The 14,823-nt window shown below is 40.9% G+C and overlaps 1 pseudogene; it reads left to right on the plus strand.

Annotated features, from left to right (window-relative positions):
• Positions 1 to 514: 514 nt before the first annotated feature.
• Positions 515 to 10,006, plus strand: LOC130917143 (heat shock cognate 71 kDa protein-like; annotated as a pseudogene).
• The last annotated feature ends 4,817 nt before the right edge of the window (positions 10,007 to 14,823 follow it).

The following is a 14,823-nucleotide window of genomic DNA, read 5'->3' on the forward strand; positions in this document are numbered from 1 at the left end:
AAAAAAAGTGTTTTAGATATGTAGGCTATACAAAATGAAATAACACTAATACATTTCTTCTTGCTTTAGTCTGATTTGTGCACATTTTTAAACATTCCCAAACATGGAAAGGAAAGGAAAGGAAAGGAAAGGGATATTATTTCCCCAAATAATGCCTCCTCATCCCCACAAAAAAGTCATTATTTCTCATATTTTTTTATCACGAACTGCCACTGGTGCCATTAGTGCAAATATGTTCTATTTATCTGCCTACCTGCCTTCCTGCCTACTTACCTAAGTATCTATCACTACTTTTACTGTATTCAAACTTTTCCATCGTTGTATAATATTGTGCAGTGACGTCACAATTATTCAATATTTTCCTTTATGGGCGGGTAACTTTTAAACCAAAGAAAAGCGTTCCATGCCCAAAAAAATCCTACTTTTTCCCGTTAGCGACAGCAAACTCGTTTTTTGATTGGACCGTGGATGAGGGCGTGCGTGGCCCCGCCTCTCCTTCTCGAGCCTTCTGTGGCGTGCGTGCTGAGTGCTCAGCATTTAAGGAAAAAGGGCGAAGACAATTCATTCCTTTCAAGAAATTTCTTGAACGTCGCCGGTCAGGGAGCGGACCGGTCCAGCTAAACTGTAGAGGTCTAAAAATAACGACACCCTCATAAAAAGACATTTCGTCTGCCTTTCACTTCTTCGTGATTTGGTGAGCTTTAACTTTTTACATGTAACGAGACGACATTACGGAAGTTGAACCACGAGGCAAGAAAAATGCGATTTTTAATGTATTTTCAGCATTAAATATTTAGGTTTCCCGATGAATAATTACTGATTAACGTTAGTCGTTTTATCCTTTATATTTAATGTTTATTAAGTTGTTGCGTACTTCAATTTGACTTGACTTATGTAGAAAATGCTTTGGCTTTAAAGACTTACATAAGGGGGCCGATTTTAGATTCTTGTAGATTCTCTACACGTAAAGTATGTCGCAAGGGTAAGGAATGCTCTAGAAAGTTTGTATGCCTAGCCGCACCCTTCTAACGACTTGTGCTTACGCATGCCCACCCAGTCACCATTTAGCATATGTTCTTGATGGCCTTCTGTGTTTGCTTTATATAACGAGTACTATTCTTGTTTTCGTAATCATGCAGCGCTCCACACAGAGACTCGTAACAAAAGGCTTCAGAGAGATTGACATAATTGTATTATACATTTCAACGTCCTTTTTCATTGTTAGCCTATTTGCAAACGTCATGGCAGTGTGTTTAGAAGGTGCTATTATAGTCTTTACCACACGATGGAAGCATTCCAACCTTTTTTTCAAGATGCTCTTTCTTGACTACAGTTGTCACAAAAAAACTTCTAATGGACAATTTCTCCACTCTTGGTTTAAGTTGTTTGCTGCTACATAAATGATTTAACCCATTTTAGGGCAAGTGAATATTTCTTGGGTAATTTAAAAAAAAAAAAAAAAAAAAAAAAGGACATCCCATATCGGCCACACCACCAAATGTAAATATTGTGGTCTACATGACTCAGAATGTGATGGTACATGTGTGAACACCAGGTCTCGAATATATTTTTTTCATTATGTCTATAAGCTTTTTTTGTTAATTTGAAATGAGTGGCTTGTTTATATTTGGGGTTTGGGAAGACGAACAAGCTTAATTTATTAATGTTAAAATTTTAATATTTTTATTTTAATGACTGATCTTATTCTCTCCTCAATCTTCTCAGAAGCCATGGCCAAAGCACCAGCAGTCGGTATTGATCTGGGCACTACCTACTCATGCGTAGGCGTGTTCCAGCACGGCAAAGTAGAGATCATCGCAAACGACCAGGGCAACAGGACCACACCCAGCTATGTTGCCTTCACAGACACAGAGAGGCTGATTGGAGACGCCGCAAAGAACCAAGTTGCCCTTAACCCGACAAACACTGTGTTCGGTAGGAAATCGCTGTACTCTTGCACTTTTTAGGTGGCGTCCCTGCTGAATCCAGTTCAAAATTTTATCCCTCCAGATGCAAAGCGACTCATCGGCAGGCACTTTAATGATGGTGTGGTCCAATCTGACATGAAGCACTGGCCCTTCACAGTCATTGATGATAACACGCGGCCCAAAGTCAAGGTGGAGTACAAAGGTGAGACCAAGACCTTCTTCCCTGAGGAGATCTCCTCCATGGTGCTCCTTAAAATGAAGGAGATTGCAGAGGCCTACCTCGGAAAGGTAATGTCTGCATCAGGTTCAGTATTGTAGCCTTCAGCTATTGCACGCTTGTAGAATTGTGGCTTTTTACTCCTCTCAGCCCGTAACCAACGCTGTGGTGACCGTCCCAGCCTACTTCAACGACTCTCAGCGTCAGGCCACCAAAGATGCCGGAATCATCTCCGGACTCAATGTTTTGCGTATCATCAACGAACCAACAGCTGCAGCTATTGCTTACGGACTGGACAAAAAGGTGAGGACTTAAAATGCATTCATTTGGATGAATTGATTGCAAAAGACTACAGTTCCAAAACGATTAACTCCTTTTAATCACTGGTTAGGTTCCCATCACTGAACTTTGAAACACGGAAAATGCAGTTTTTGGTACGCAGTTAGAACTTCCACATTCACTTGGCTGATGGCTACAAAAATGGAAAATCTGAAAAACATTACATATCTAAAAATGTGGATTTGGACATGTATATGAAATGGTGAAGCTATCCAAAATACAAGATCGTTTTTGTCAGGGTTACTTGGGCTTTTAAGGCCTCAAATGACCATTTTTAGAGATGGGCCTTTATTTTAACTACCCTAATTTTTGCACTATAAGGCGCACCTGACTATAGACCCTACCCACGTGACGTCACAACTCCGCTCTCCTGACTGGTGCCGCCCACTTGTCCGTCAACACATCGTGTTGACCTGTTACAGCTACGTACATTCCTCCTATTTACGGCGTGTTTTTCTGCTCGTTAACATTAATAATCAAAATGGTGAAGGCGTGTGTGGCGGTCGGTTGCAATAACAGAGAAGATAGACGGAGAGACTTGAAGTTCTACCGGATTCCGAGAGACACGGAGAGGAGAGAGCGAGATGGGCTGCTGCAATTCGACGAGAAAACTGGGCTCCAAACAATTACCACAGATTATGTAGTAGTCATTTTATATCTGGTAAGATGCATTTAATATATATTTAGAGGGTTTTGGGCTGACAACCACAATTAAGATCATTGCTAGGCTAATCGCCGAAAACATACACGTATGTATGTAGTGAGAGTGCTATCGCTAATCCATATAAACATTAAAAGCCCTAGCTCCATTGACAAATGACATGAAATACATTAGACTTGACAGTGGATGTTAGCAAGAACAAAAGATTTTGAATTGAAAATTTCGGAACTCACCTTCCGAGCACAAGATTCCTGCCGAATTTTCGTGTACGAGGACCCGTTTCACCCAACCAGCAACGTAGCATTTATAAGCCTCCAAGCTCTTAAAGTTTTTCAAACTTTCGTGAGAATAGGCTGATTTTGTGTGGACAAGATAGTTGTAAATATCAGGGTCAGGCAGAGACGGCGAAGGCAGCCGGTCAAAAATCATCGATTTAGGCATCAAATATGGATCTGGCGACTGTATAGAACGAAGCTTTTCCACATAACGCCTTTTATGCAACACATCCAGTGAGTTTACGGCATCAGAAAGCACCGGGTCTTCCATGAAATGCATTTTAAATTCCTCGATCAATTGAAACCAATGCTAATACAGAGACAAAATGACGGACAAGTGGGCGGAACCATACACCAAGCACGTGGTTTTGTGACGTCGGTGGGTAGGGTATATAAGCCGCAGCCTACCAAATTTGGCACGAAAACGGCATTTGTTCGTAGAAGCTGCACTGGACTATAGGCCGCAGCTGTCCTCACTGTATCATGGGATATTTACACCAAAAGATATTAACCGGTAAAACTTTATGTGACAGCGGCATCATACGACTGTCAAAAGACCAAATGAAGCACCATGAAGCTTTGAACCAATTGGCTGCAAAGCTTTATTGCTTCAAGAAGCTTCATTTGGCCATCACTGCTCCCTTGGGGGAGACAAGTCAACCTCTGCTGCCATCTGCTGTCAACACTGTTGTCATCCAACGTGCCTCTTAGCATGCATTGCAGTGCTACAGATGTAAATAACAATCAAAAATCATTTTCTGTGCTAAATATTTCTTCAGTTAGTGTTCCAGTTGTTTCATCAATTGCTAGTTACGGTATTTGCTAACACTTTATTTGACAGTGCTGCCATTAAACTGTCATTACACAATCCTAATTATGACAGGTCTCTGTCCTGAGCATTCATGAATGCTTATAACACATGTCATTCAGTGTTATCCGGCAAATGATCTCACTTTTGAATGGATGCAAAACATCCGAGATGGACAACATCCGAGATGGACAAAAATTGAGTTAGTGACATAATTTGCCAAATGACACTTAATGACATAAGCATTCAGTAATGTCCATGATAGTGTCATGTCATAATTTTGATGATTTTATGACAGTCTTATGACACCACTGTCAAATAATGTGTTACCTAAAAAAAAAAAAAAAAAAAAAATCAACAAATAAGCCGCACTGGACAATAAGCCACAGGTATCAAAATGAAGGAAAAAAGTAGCGGCTTATAGTCCGAAAATTACGGTACTTCAATTTCTTTAAAGTGGCGGTTAACTTACTGACATTTAGGTTTTTACCCTAGTTCTTGTTTTGCATTGAAATGCAATTGCATACTAAAATCCTTTCAAATAATTGAAAAAGTAGCTTTTTGGCACATACATGGCAAGTCCCAACCGTAAAAAAAATTGGCTAAAGAAATGGGCACATACTCATTATAGGTCTGTCAGTCCTTCTCCATGTCTGGGACTAACTTCTTCCTGGGTCCATTAAATCTTGTTCCTCTAATAGCAGCGCATAGTGAATGCGGGACAAACTGATCCTTGCATCTGTTTGGCTAAAGTTGTACTGGTATTTAAAAATGTCTGAAGCTAGCTGTTTTGCTGACTTTTGTGAAATGGTTTTCTCCACTCTTACAAACTGGAAAAATGAAGTGGTAGTTTCACTTTATTAAGATTCTTTCCCAAACATGCATTTCGAATGGTAGGTCGGCTCTGAAAGGAACGTCCTCATTTTCGACTTGGGTGGCGGCACTTTCGATGTTTCTGTCTTGGCCATCGAGGACGGCATCTTCGAGGTGAAGTCAACGGCGGGTGACACTCACCTGGGCGGCGAGGACTTCGACAACCGTATGGTCAACCACTTCATCGCCGAGTTCAAGCGCAAGCACAAGAAAGACATCAGCGAAAACAAGCGTGCCGTGCGGCGTCTGCGTACGGCTTGCGAGAGGGCCAAGCGCACGCTGTCGTCTAGCTCGCAGGCCAGTATCGAGATTGACTCTCTCTTCGAGGGCGTTGACTTCTACACGTCCATCACAAGGGCCCGCTTCGAGGAACTCAACGGAGACTTGTTCCGTGGCACCCTTGAGCCTGTGGAAAAGGCTCTGCGGGACGCCAAGCTAGAGAAGGCCGCGATTCACGAAATTGTCCTGGTTGGAGGTTCCACTCGAATTCCCAGGATCCAGAAGCTTCTGCAGGACTTTTTCAACGGCAAAGAACTCAACAAGAGCATCAACCCTGATGAGGCTGTGGCTTATGGTGCAGGTATTGCAAATAGAATCTGTCGTGAATCTACTTTTGTCCCTGCTATTCCTAATGTGATATCTATTGTGCCCGCTTCAGCTGTGCAAGCGGCCATCCTTTCCGGCGACAAGTCTGAGAATGTTCAGGACCTGCTGCTGCTGGACGTCACCCCCTTGTCTCTGGGCATCGAGACTGCCGGCGGTGTCATGACTGCGCTAATCAAGAGGAACACCACCATCCCCACCAAGCAAATGCAGGTGTTCACCACCTACTCTGACAACCAGCCCGGTGTGCTCATTCAGGTACGAGCCACGTGCACCCGCACCTCTCATGACTGCAACAGACTAATGAATTGCCGAACCCCTGCAGGTGTTTGAGGGTGAAAGAGCCATGACCAAAGACAACAACATTTTAGGGAAATTTGAGCTGACGGGAATTCCCCCGGCCCCTCGAGGCGTTCCCCAAATTGAAGTGACCTTCGACATCGACGCCAACGGTATCTTGAATGTCAGCGCATCAGACAAGAGCACTGGCAAGGAGAACAAGATCACCATCACTAACGACAAAGGTACACGCCACAAAAGTTTTCAGTGTTGCCCAGGCTTCCCGCAGTGTCTGAAAAATGTCTTGAATTGACAAATCCTACAAGTTTCATTACGTGAAATTTAAAAGTTTGGACTGGGTCCTTGAGTATGACACTTGTACTGGCATGTTGCAAAATTTCTCAGAACTAATTCAAGGAATTGTGCTGGATTTCACCTATCAAACGAAATTGTTTTAAATAGACATTAACGACACTGTGGGAATCTATGAAGATGACTTGGAAAAGAATTAACGCTAGTTTAGGGACATTTTAATACCAACCTTTATAAAAAAAATCTTTGAAAAATGTTCTAAATCTAAATATCATGCAATGCGTTAAAATTGAAGGAATTTAAGACCTACCGCAGGAAAATCAATGTCCTTTTAAGACGCTTGGTTCTTCAAATGCTACCTTTTTAATAAAGAAGCGTTAATAGGAGTGGGAACCTCTTGGTACCTCACAATACAATTTGCGATACAAAGCTCACGATAACAATGATCTGACGATACAACCATTATCGATACATTGGTCAGGAAATCATTCTAGGATATTCTACAAACTAATAAACAGAAAAAAAAAGCTTCTGCTGTGAATTGGAATGCGTTTATCACTAGTAGACGTCCAATCCATTTGAACTGGTTCATTCGCTGCCATCCCTCCCACTTCTAACGGATAGAACGTCTATGGCCGGTAGTGTCAGCCAATGCCAGGCAATGAGGTCATTTTGGGCCTTTTAAGGTCATTTACCTGTTCATTTTCAGTTACTTCCTGTTGATTTTGGGGTATTTTATGAGTCTCTTCCTGTTTATTTTGAGTTGCAGAACAGGAATTACCTGGGAATCACCTAAATGAATAGGCAGTGACTCAAACTCAACAGAAAATGACCTGTTAATGCCCTGAAAATCGGACAGAATGACTGAATGCTCTGGTTTCGAATGAAGAAACGTTCCCAGTAGGGTTGTTCCGATCATGTTTTTTTGCTCCCGATCGTTTTAGTTTAGTATCTGCCGATCCCGATGTTTCCTGATCCGATTGCTTTTTTTTTTTTCTCCGGATTCAATTCCAATCATTCCCGATCATATACATTTTGGCAATGAATAAAACTCGGACGAATATATACATTCAACATACAGTACATAAGTACTGTATTTGTTTATTATGACAGTAAATTCTCAAGATGGCATTTACATTATTAACATTCTTTCTGTGAGAGGGATCCACGGATAGAAAGACTTGTGACTAAATATTGCCATCTAGTGTATTTGTTGAGCTTTCAGTAAATGATACTGTGGCCATCCCAAATGCATGATGGGAAGTGGAACCATGACTGTGCAACGTGCTACCAATTGCTATATCTTCTTTGCGTTGAGAAATAACAAAGGTGTTAAGACAATGATCAATTGCCACCTTGCTTCCCCACATTGCTTCCCATGATATTTTTAATCATAGGGAGAGGATTTATCTTTATTTTTATTTATCTTGCCTTTATCTCTCTATATAGGTAAAATGGGCGTCATTACAGATTTAGCGCGACAATGAGTGAAAGGGTCATGCAGCGCATGCATTATTTGCGTAAAATATTTTAATGTGGCACATTTTGTGAAAAATTAATTGCCGCCGTTATCGGGATAAATTTGGCAACCCTACCTTAAGCCTAAGCTAAAGACTCTGGATGAGTGTAACATATTATGTCTGTGACGTTAAATATAATTAGAAAACGATTTAATTAAAATATATTTATATTAAAAAAAAAAGGCATGGCCGATATTTTTTTGCCGATTCTGATACTTTGAAAATGACGTGATCGGATGCGATTGGGACATCTCTAGTTCCCAGTCTAAATGGATTGGGAGTCGAACCCCGTCAATGCAGCCTTAGGGGCAGTTTACATGGCGACTCTGCGACACGAAGATGCAATGACTGTGTTACGGAGTGGCCTCTCATTCGTATGGTGTCGGTGAAGACTGAAGGCAAAGACGCAAACCTTGGAATCCTGCCTCCAAAGTGGAAGAATTCGATTGCGGGGGCTTGAGAGGAGCTTGCTCCGAGTGCATATCAAAAGCTCCCGCGGCGTGGGACCGCGCCGATAACGTCAGCAGTCGTACACGTCACATTGGGCGTGCGCAGCGGTGCTACTAAACATTAAAAACGGCAAATATGGCGAATGTCGGCTTTAATTTACTGTTTTTATTTGTGCCTTTTTGAACAAAAGAAAATGCCATTGCTTGGAGTGGGTGAGCATGTTGTCTTCCGGGCTGAGGAGGTCAAAGTGCATCATTCGCTGTCGCCTAGTAAATCTGCACTGCCCCCTTGGGCCTGGCATGAATACATCGTTTTCATGCGGAATTGCGGCACTGTTCGAATGGAGACGGAACCATATAAACAACAAACAAACATGAAATTTTTCGTCTTCTCGGAGAGTCACCATGTAAACTGCCCCTTAGAGTTAACTTAGACACTATTATGGTGGAAGATTTTGGTGGCAACTTTTTGGTTCATTTTTATTTTATTTTTTTTTTTTAGACATTGACACCTTTTCAAAACGATATCTCAATTCTTGGCAGGAGCATATCGATAGCCTTTTGGGATACAAAGTATCGCGATATATCAACATTTCCATATTTTGTCACACCCCTAGTTAATAATGCAAATTTTCTTCACGTTGGACTTTTTCCCTACAGGGCGTCTGAGCAAGGATGACATTGACCGCATGGTGCGCGAGGCAGAGCAGTACAAAGCGGAGGATGACGTGCAGAGGGAGAGGGTGGCGGCCAAGAATGCTCTGGAGGCGTACGCCTTCAACATGAAATCCACCATGGAGGATGACAAGCTGAAGGACAAGATCAGCGAGGATGACAAGAAAAAAATTATGGACAAGTGCAACGAGGTCATCAACTGGCTTGACAAGAACCAGGTATGCAATGCATTGTCCTTGTCTTGACGTAAAGTTCATTTTGACTGGAATCACTGTCGACTTCTTAGTCAAAATGGATTGGGCATCAATTGCTGTAAATGGCAGAAAATGATTTATTTTTTTTCCCCCACTCATTTAGTCTGCTGAGAAAGATGAGTTTGACCACCAACAGAAGGAGCTGGAGAAGATTTGTAACCCCATCATGACCAAGTTGTACCAGGGAGCCGGGGGCATGCCAGGCGGCATGCCAGGTGGAGGGGCTTTCCCTGGAGCGGGTGGAGCCCCTGGTGCTGGGGCAGGTTCTGGACCCACCATTGAGGAAGTGGATTAGATCAAAAATCCAAATGATGGACAAATGTTTGCCTTAAAAAGTCAACACTGCTCGTTTTGACTTTGCGCTCTCCTTTGGCTTTTTGGTGCTTTCACTGGCTTTGGGCTCTTTGCACACAAACTCCTTTTGGCGTTGCACTTTGAATTCCATTCCTCATCTTTTTAAAAATTGTTATTACTTTATTATTGAAAACAAAGACAATTTGCAAGTTGACTGTTGTAAATCAAACCCATGGAATATAAAACTTAATCCATGCTTAAAAATATCCTTAATGCCAGGTTTCCCATGGAGGTTTAAACGTACTCTTTTGATAACACGAGTATTTAAATTTTCCATTGCATTATGTGAAATATTTTCAGGAATGTCAAAGCTTTGCTATGTTTCCACCGAGCTCAATTTTGACACAAGTGGGGTTTGGGGGTGGATACAGTATTGGATAAGGCCTTTCCTTTTTTTTTTTTTTTTTAAATATATATATAAACACGAAACCGCCATTAAATTTTCCCTGATATAGGCATTCAAGTCTGTTCTCAGTGTTCATGTCTTCGAAAGGCTTACATTTCACTTGGTAAAACCTGAAGGAACCTTAAATGCTTTTTCAATAATGATTAATTTTTGGCTAATGTTTTTCGATTTTTTTTTTTTTTTTTTTTTTTTTTTTTTTTTTTTTTTTCTGCTGCATTATTTTTTTCCCCATATATGGCATCCATTTTTTTCCTATATGCTAGTTTCCATTCAATTTTTATTTTTGATATCATTGGTATTTATACATATGCTTTCAGTCCATTGCATAGGTATAAAGCGGAAAACACTCAGGAGGCTTGAAGTTCCGCTCTGAGACCCCTAATTTAGGGTGACCATATTTTGATTTCTACAAAAGAGGACACTCAGCCCGGCCTCAAGATACTTGAATTTTACTCGAAGTTCACTCAAAGATGCCTTATATCACTTTAATATATTTAAAGTGTGCCCCCTCACTCTGGATGGAAAAATGTAGTTTGAAAAAAAAAAAAAAAACTTTAGAAAACAAATATATATACAGGGTGACCCAAAAAAAGGTTTACACAGCCATAATGCAACTTAAATGCCATGTTTATTCATCTTAGAATTTAACCACAAATTATACATTCTTGTAAAGAACATGTACAGTACACTCTTTCAATGTGTCCTCCCTTAAGTGTCACAACAGCCTCCAGGCGCCTGTGGAACGCTTGACAGGTCTTCTTTATGTAGGATGCTGTCATCTTTTCCCAAGATCTAACAATGGACCTCTCCAAGGCTGCCACAGAAGTTTGGCTTCTTACAGGCACTGTCCTCCACAGTTGCCCATATGCTATAATCCAGGGGATTGAGATGTGGACTCTGGGGTGGCCACATATCACCTTGTCAATCAACTTTTTGGTCCGCACAGATCGGCACTTCCAGACCCAGGTTTTCGTGAGGCTGTTCCAGTATCTTTCAGCTTCTTCTTAATTTTGTAGACTGCACATCTGGATATTCCCAGATTTGCTGCAATCTCAGTAGGTGTCAGACCGTCACGCAGCAACTCAGGTACAGCTAAAATTTTCTTCATTTTCAGCAGAAGCACAGGAATTGTAGAGACGAGAGATTACCAGTTGCATTGAGTGACCTTAATGAATCACTTAAGCATGACAACCTATTTAGATATGTTTCAATGGCTTTTAAATAAGCAGTCAACTGAGTGTAAACTTTTTTTTGGGTCACCCTGTGTATATGTATATGTATGTATATATATAATGCAGACCCATAGAAATGTAATCCAGTCAATACACATACACACAGTAGGCTATGTGCCAACTAAACATTTTTATAAATTACTATCACGACAATTGTCCTTGACAAATTGTTATTCCCATTCAATTGATGTTCTCATTCAATGTTATAGATTGCACACAAACAAAAACCAAAATAAACTGACAAACTATTCAATCAGCATGTTTCCAAACGTAGCAGTTCAAAACTACGTTTCCCATAATGCCTAGCGCGGTTTAGCTTACTGATAGCTAGCTGAGGCAAAAATCAAACTTTGCTATAAAAGTTTACAATCATCGGCAGCGCGCCGATGCGACACCAAACGGGATTTTACAGTCATAGCTCCGACAGAAGTCAACAGTTGCCATTATATACGTATTTATCATTAAAAAAAAAAAAACTTCAGGCATTGAGGCAAAATCGTCAACCCAGTAGATGGCGGTAATGCCTCATGATAGGGGTAAACTGCCAACAAAAACAAGAACCACTACTTCCCTCCATTCTCGTAGGAGCCATGTCAACTGCTGCCACCCAACGGTCGGAGGGATTCTCTTAAAATTGGTCCCGTGAAAAATCATTAAAACCGGACATTTTTATGAATTTATAAAACCCGCCCGGACCACGAGGACACTACGTGAAAGTAGGACTTGTCCGGGCAAAAGAGGACGTTTGGTCACCCTACCTAATTTGGCCAAATTTCAAAATTTGTCTTATGCATGAGAGAGATATTATTGGAAAGCTTAAAATCTATTTTCTGGGGGGAACAATTGAGCAGGAGGGAGTTTTTTGACTCCTGAAAAGTAGTTCAAGTGAGTTAAAAATGGACACTTCTGAAATTTTCTCACTTCTCAGTTTCTCAAAGGTTTTGAACTCTCTTCCTGGTACATAATAACACTTCAAGTAACATTTTTAAAAAACTTTATTTTAACCTTTTCATAGTCGTTGGGTGTAAAGGACACCGCGAAAAGATGTGGACCTCCCCGACCACACTGTCCTCCCCACATTTATAACAGCACCCCTCAGCATCTCATATTCATCCAGGTCGTTCTACCTCATTTCTCCACTCCACTGTGTAGATCTCTGTGGCAGGATGATGACTTCTGAAAAGCAATGCAGGCAATAATGTGAAGGTGAGTGGAGAATTCCCAATAAAAAGATCTCAGTCAAAGCAATCATGCATTCACATTTTGATTAGTTTTAACATACAGGCTACCGTTTGGCGTCAAAGAAGTAAGCGGAGTTAAATCAATCCAACACGATCCCCCTTCGTCAAGTCTTTGATAATCAATATGCATGCACTAAGAAACGTGGGTAAATGTGCAATAATAAAGGAAAATGGTGTGTTAGTAAATGTAGATTTTATTTAGCCCTGTGTTTTATTTTTTTGTTTCGTTTCACCATATTTAAATTTTTGCAAGTGGGCTGTTAAATTCTCAATAATGACTAATGTGAATGCAATGTTGCATCTTTAATCGAGAGAGTTATTTGTGTTTGAAATCGTTCAAAGCTAGAAAACGTTTCAGTGGATGCATTTCAACTCCTCTGCAGTTATTCCTGCTAACCGCTAGATGTCAGTGCATGCCTTTTGAACTTTTGATATGAACAATTCTATTCTGCCGAAAAGCATTGTAAAAATAAAAAGGGGTGGCTGCTGTGGTAATGGACGAACAGAACATGTGAGTGTGCTACATCGAAATCCTGTTATAAAATTCTTGAAGTCGGACATTCGGGCATTAATGATGTCACCAGCCACAACAAAGCGTCGCCATATTGAAATAGGGGCAAAAGACGAGTCACAAGCAGTTGCTCTGTCGTGCATTGTAATAGACCCCAATCACCAACGTCACACAATCACGTGATCGCTGTATTGTGCCGCCATATTGTCCGTCATTGTGTGTCCGTATTGTCAATGATCGTAGTTTCTAAAGGTGGATTCACTTGCAAATTATGGAAGCCCCAGTGCTTTCAGACGCTGTAAACTCATTGGATGAGTTGCATAAAAGCCATTATTTGGAAATGCTTTGGTCGATCCAGTCGCCAGATCCATATTTGATGCCCAAACCGATGTTTCCTCCCGTCCGGTCCCGTCCCATGAGTCAGAGCTCGTCCTGAGACCACAAAATTTCCAATCAAACTCCAGTTTATGTCACGATGAGGAGTCGGGTGCCCAAAATCGGCACCGGCCCGAATATAAACCGACATTTGGTCAGCTGAGCGTCACCATTGTCACGATTGTAAAATGAAACTTGATCGACAACGGGCCGGTGTGTGCCGAAAAATAGCTGCCCCGCGTGAAATGTCCCCCCTGACGGGAGCGCTTATTTAAAACGCTTTATTGACATGAAAACATCAAATGTTTTCATGGACGCATTACAGTAATGGATTTACGACTGTAAGATCAGTTTTAAATAATTAAATTACACAGAATATTAGTACTGTATTTTAGTAACAAATCGTGGACTGGGCCACATAACCATCTTTGAACAGAAATGTATTAGTCTACAGGTTTTCACGACCTTATCCCAATGAAAATCACACAGGTATGACATTTATTAGCGCAAGCAGAGTAAAATATCGTAATGCCTGGACTATAAGGCGCACCTGATTATAAGCCGCCACCCACCAAATTTGACATAAAAACGACATTTCAAGATAAGCCACACTGGACTATGAGCCGCAGCTGTCCTCACTGTGTTATTGGATATTTACACCAAAAGATCTTAACCAGTCACACTTTATTTGACAGCTGCATCATAAGACTGTTATAAGACCAAATGAACCACCATGAAGCTTTGAACCAATTGAATGAAAAGCTTTATTGCTTCAATAAGCTTCATTTGCTCCCTTGAGGGAGACAGTCAACCTCTGCTGCCACCTGCTGTCAACACTGTTGTCGTCCAACATGCCTCCTAGCATGCACTGCAGTACTACAAATGTAAATAACAATCAAAATTCATGTTCTGCGCTAAATATTTCTTCAGTTACTGTTCCAGTGTTTTCATTAATTGCTAGTTATGGTATTTGGTAACAAGTGGCACCATAAGACTGTCATAAGACCATCATAATTATGACATGACACTGCCATGAGAATTAATAAATGCCTATGACAGATTTTGTGTCATCTGTCAAATTATCTCACTTTTGAATGGATGTTAAAGATCCAAGCTGGACATAATTTGCCGGAGGACACTTAATGACATTTGTCATATGCATTCATTAATGCCCATGATAGTGTCATGTCATAATTGTGACGGTCTTATGGCAGTCTTATGATGCCACTGTCAAATAAAGTGTTACCTATTAACTAGTGTTGCACCGATACCATTTTTTGGCCCCGATACCGATACCTGGCTGTGCAGTATCGGCCGATACTGATATCATACCGATACCACCCCGTTTATATATATATATATATTCCCCCCCCCAAAGAGCTACACAATTGGATGTGAAATCATTGCTATCAAGTCTTTGTCAGGCTGTTGCTTACCTTTGCAAAATAGGAAAAAGACTAGTACAAAGTATAATACTAGCCCAACAGTAAGAAAGTAAAAATAAGTTCATA

Source organism: Corythoichthys intestinalis, chromosome 6 (assembly GCF_030265065.1).
Source record: "Corythoichthys intestinalis isolate RoL2023-P3 chromosome 6, ASM3026506v1, whole genome shotgun sequence".
In the NCBI taxonomy this organism is placed as follows: domain Eukaryota; kingdom Metazoa; phylum Chordata; class Actinopteri; order Syngnathiformes; family Syngnathidae; genus Corythoichthys; species Corythoichthys intestinalis.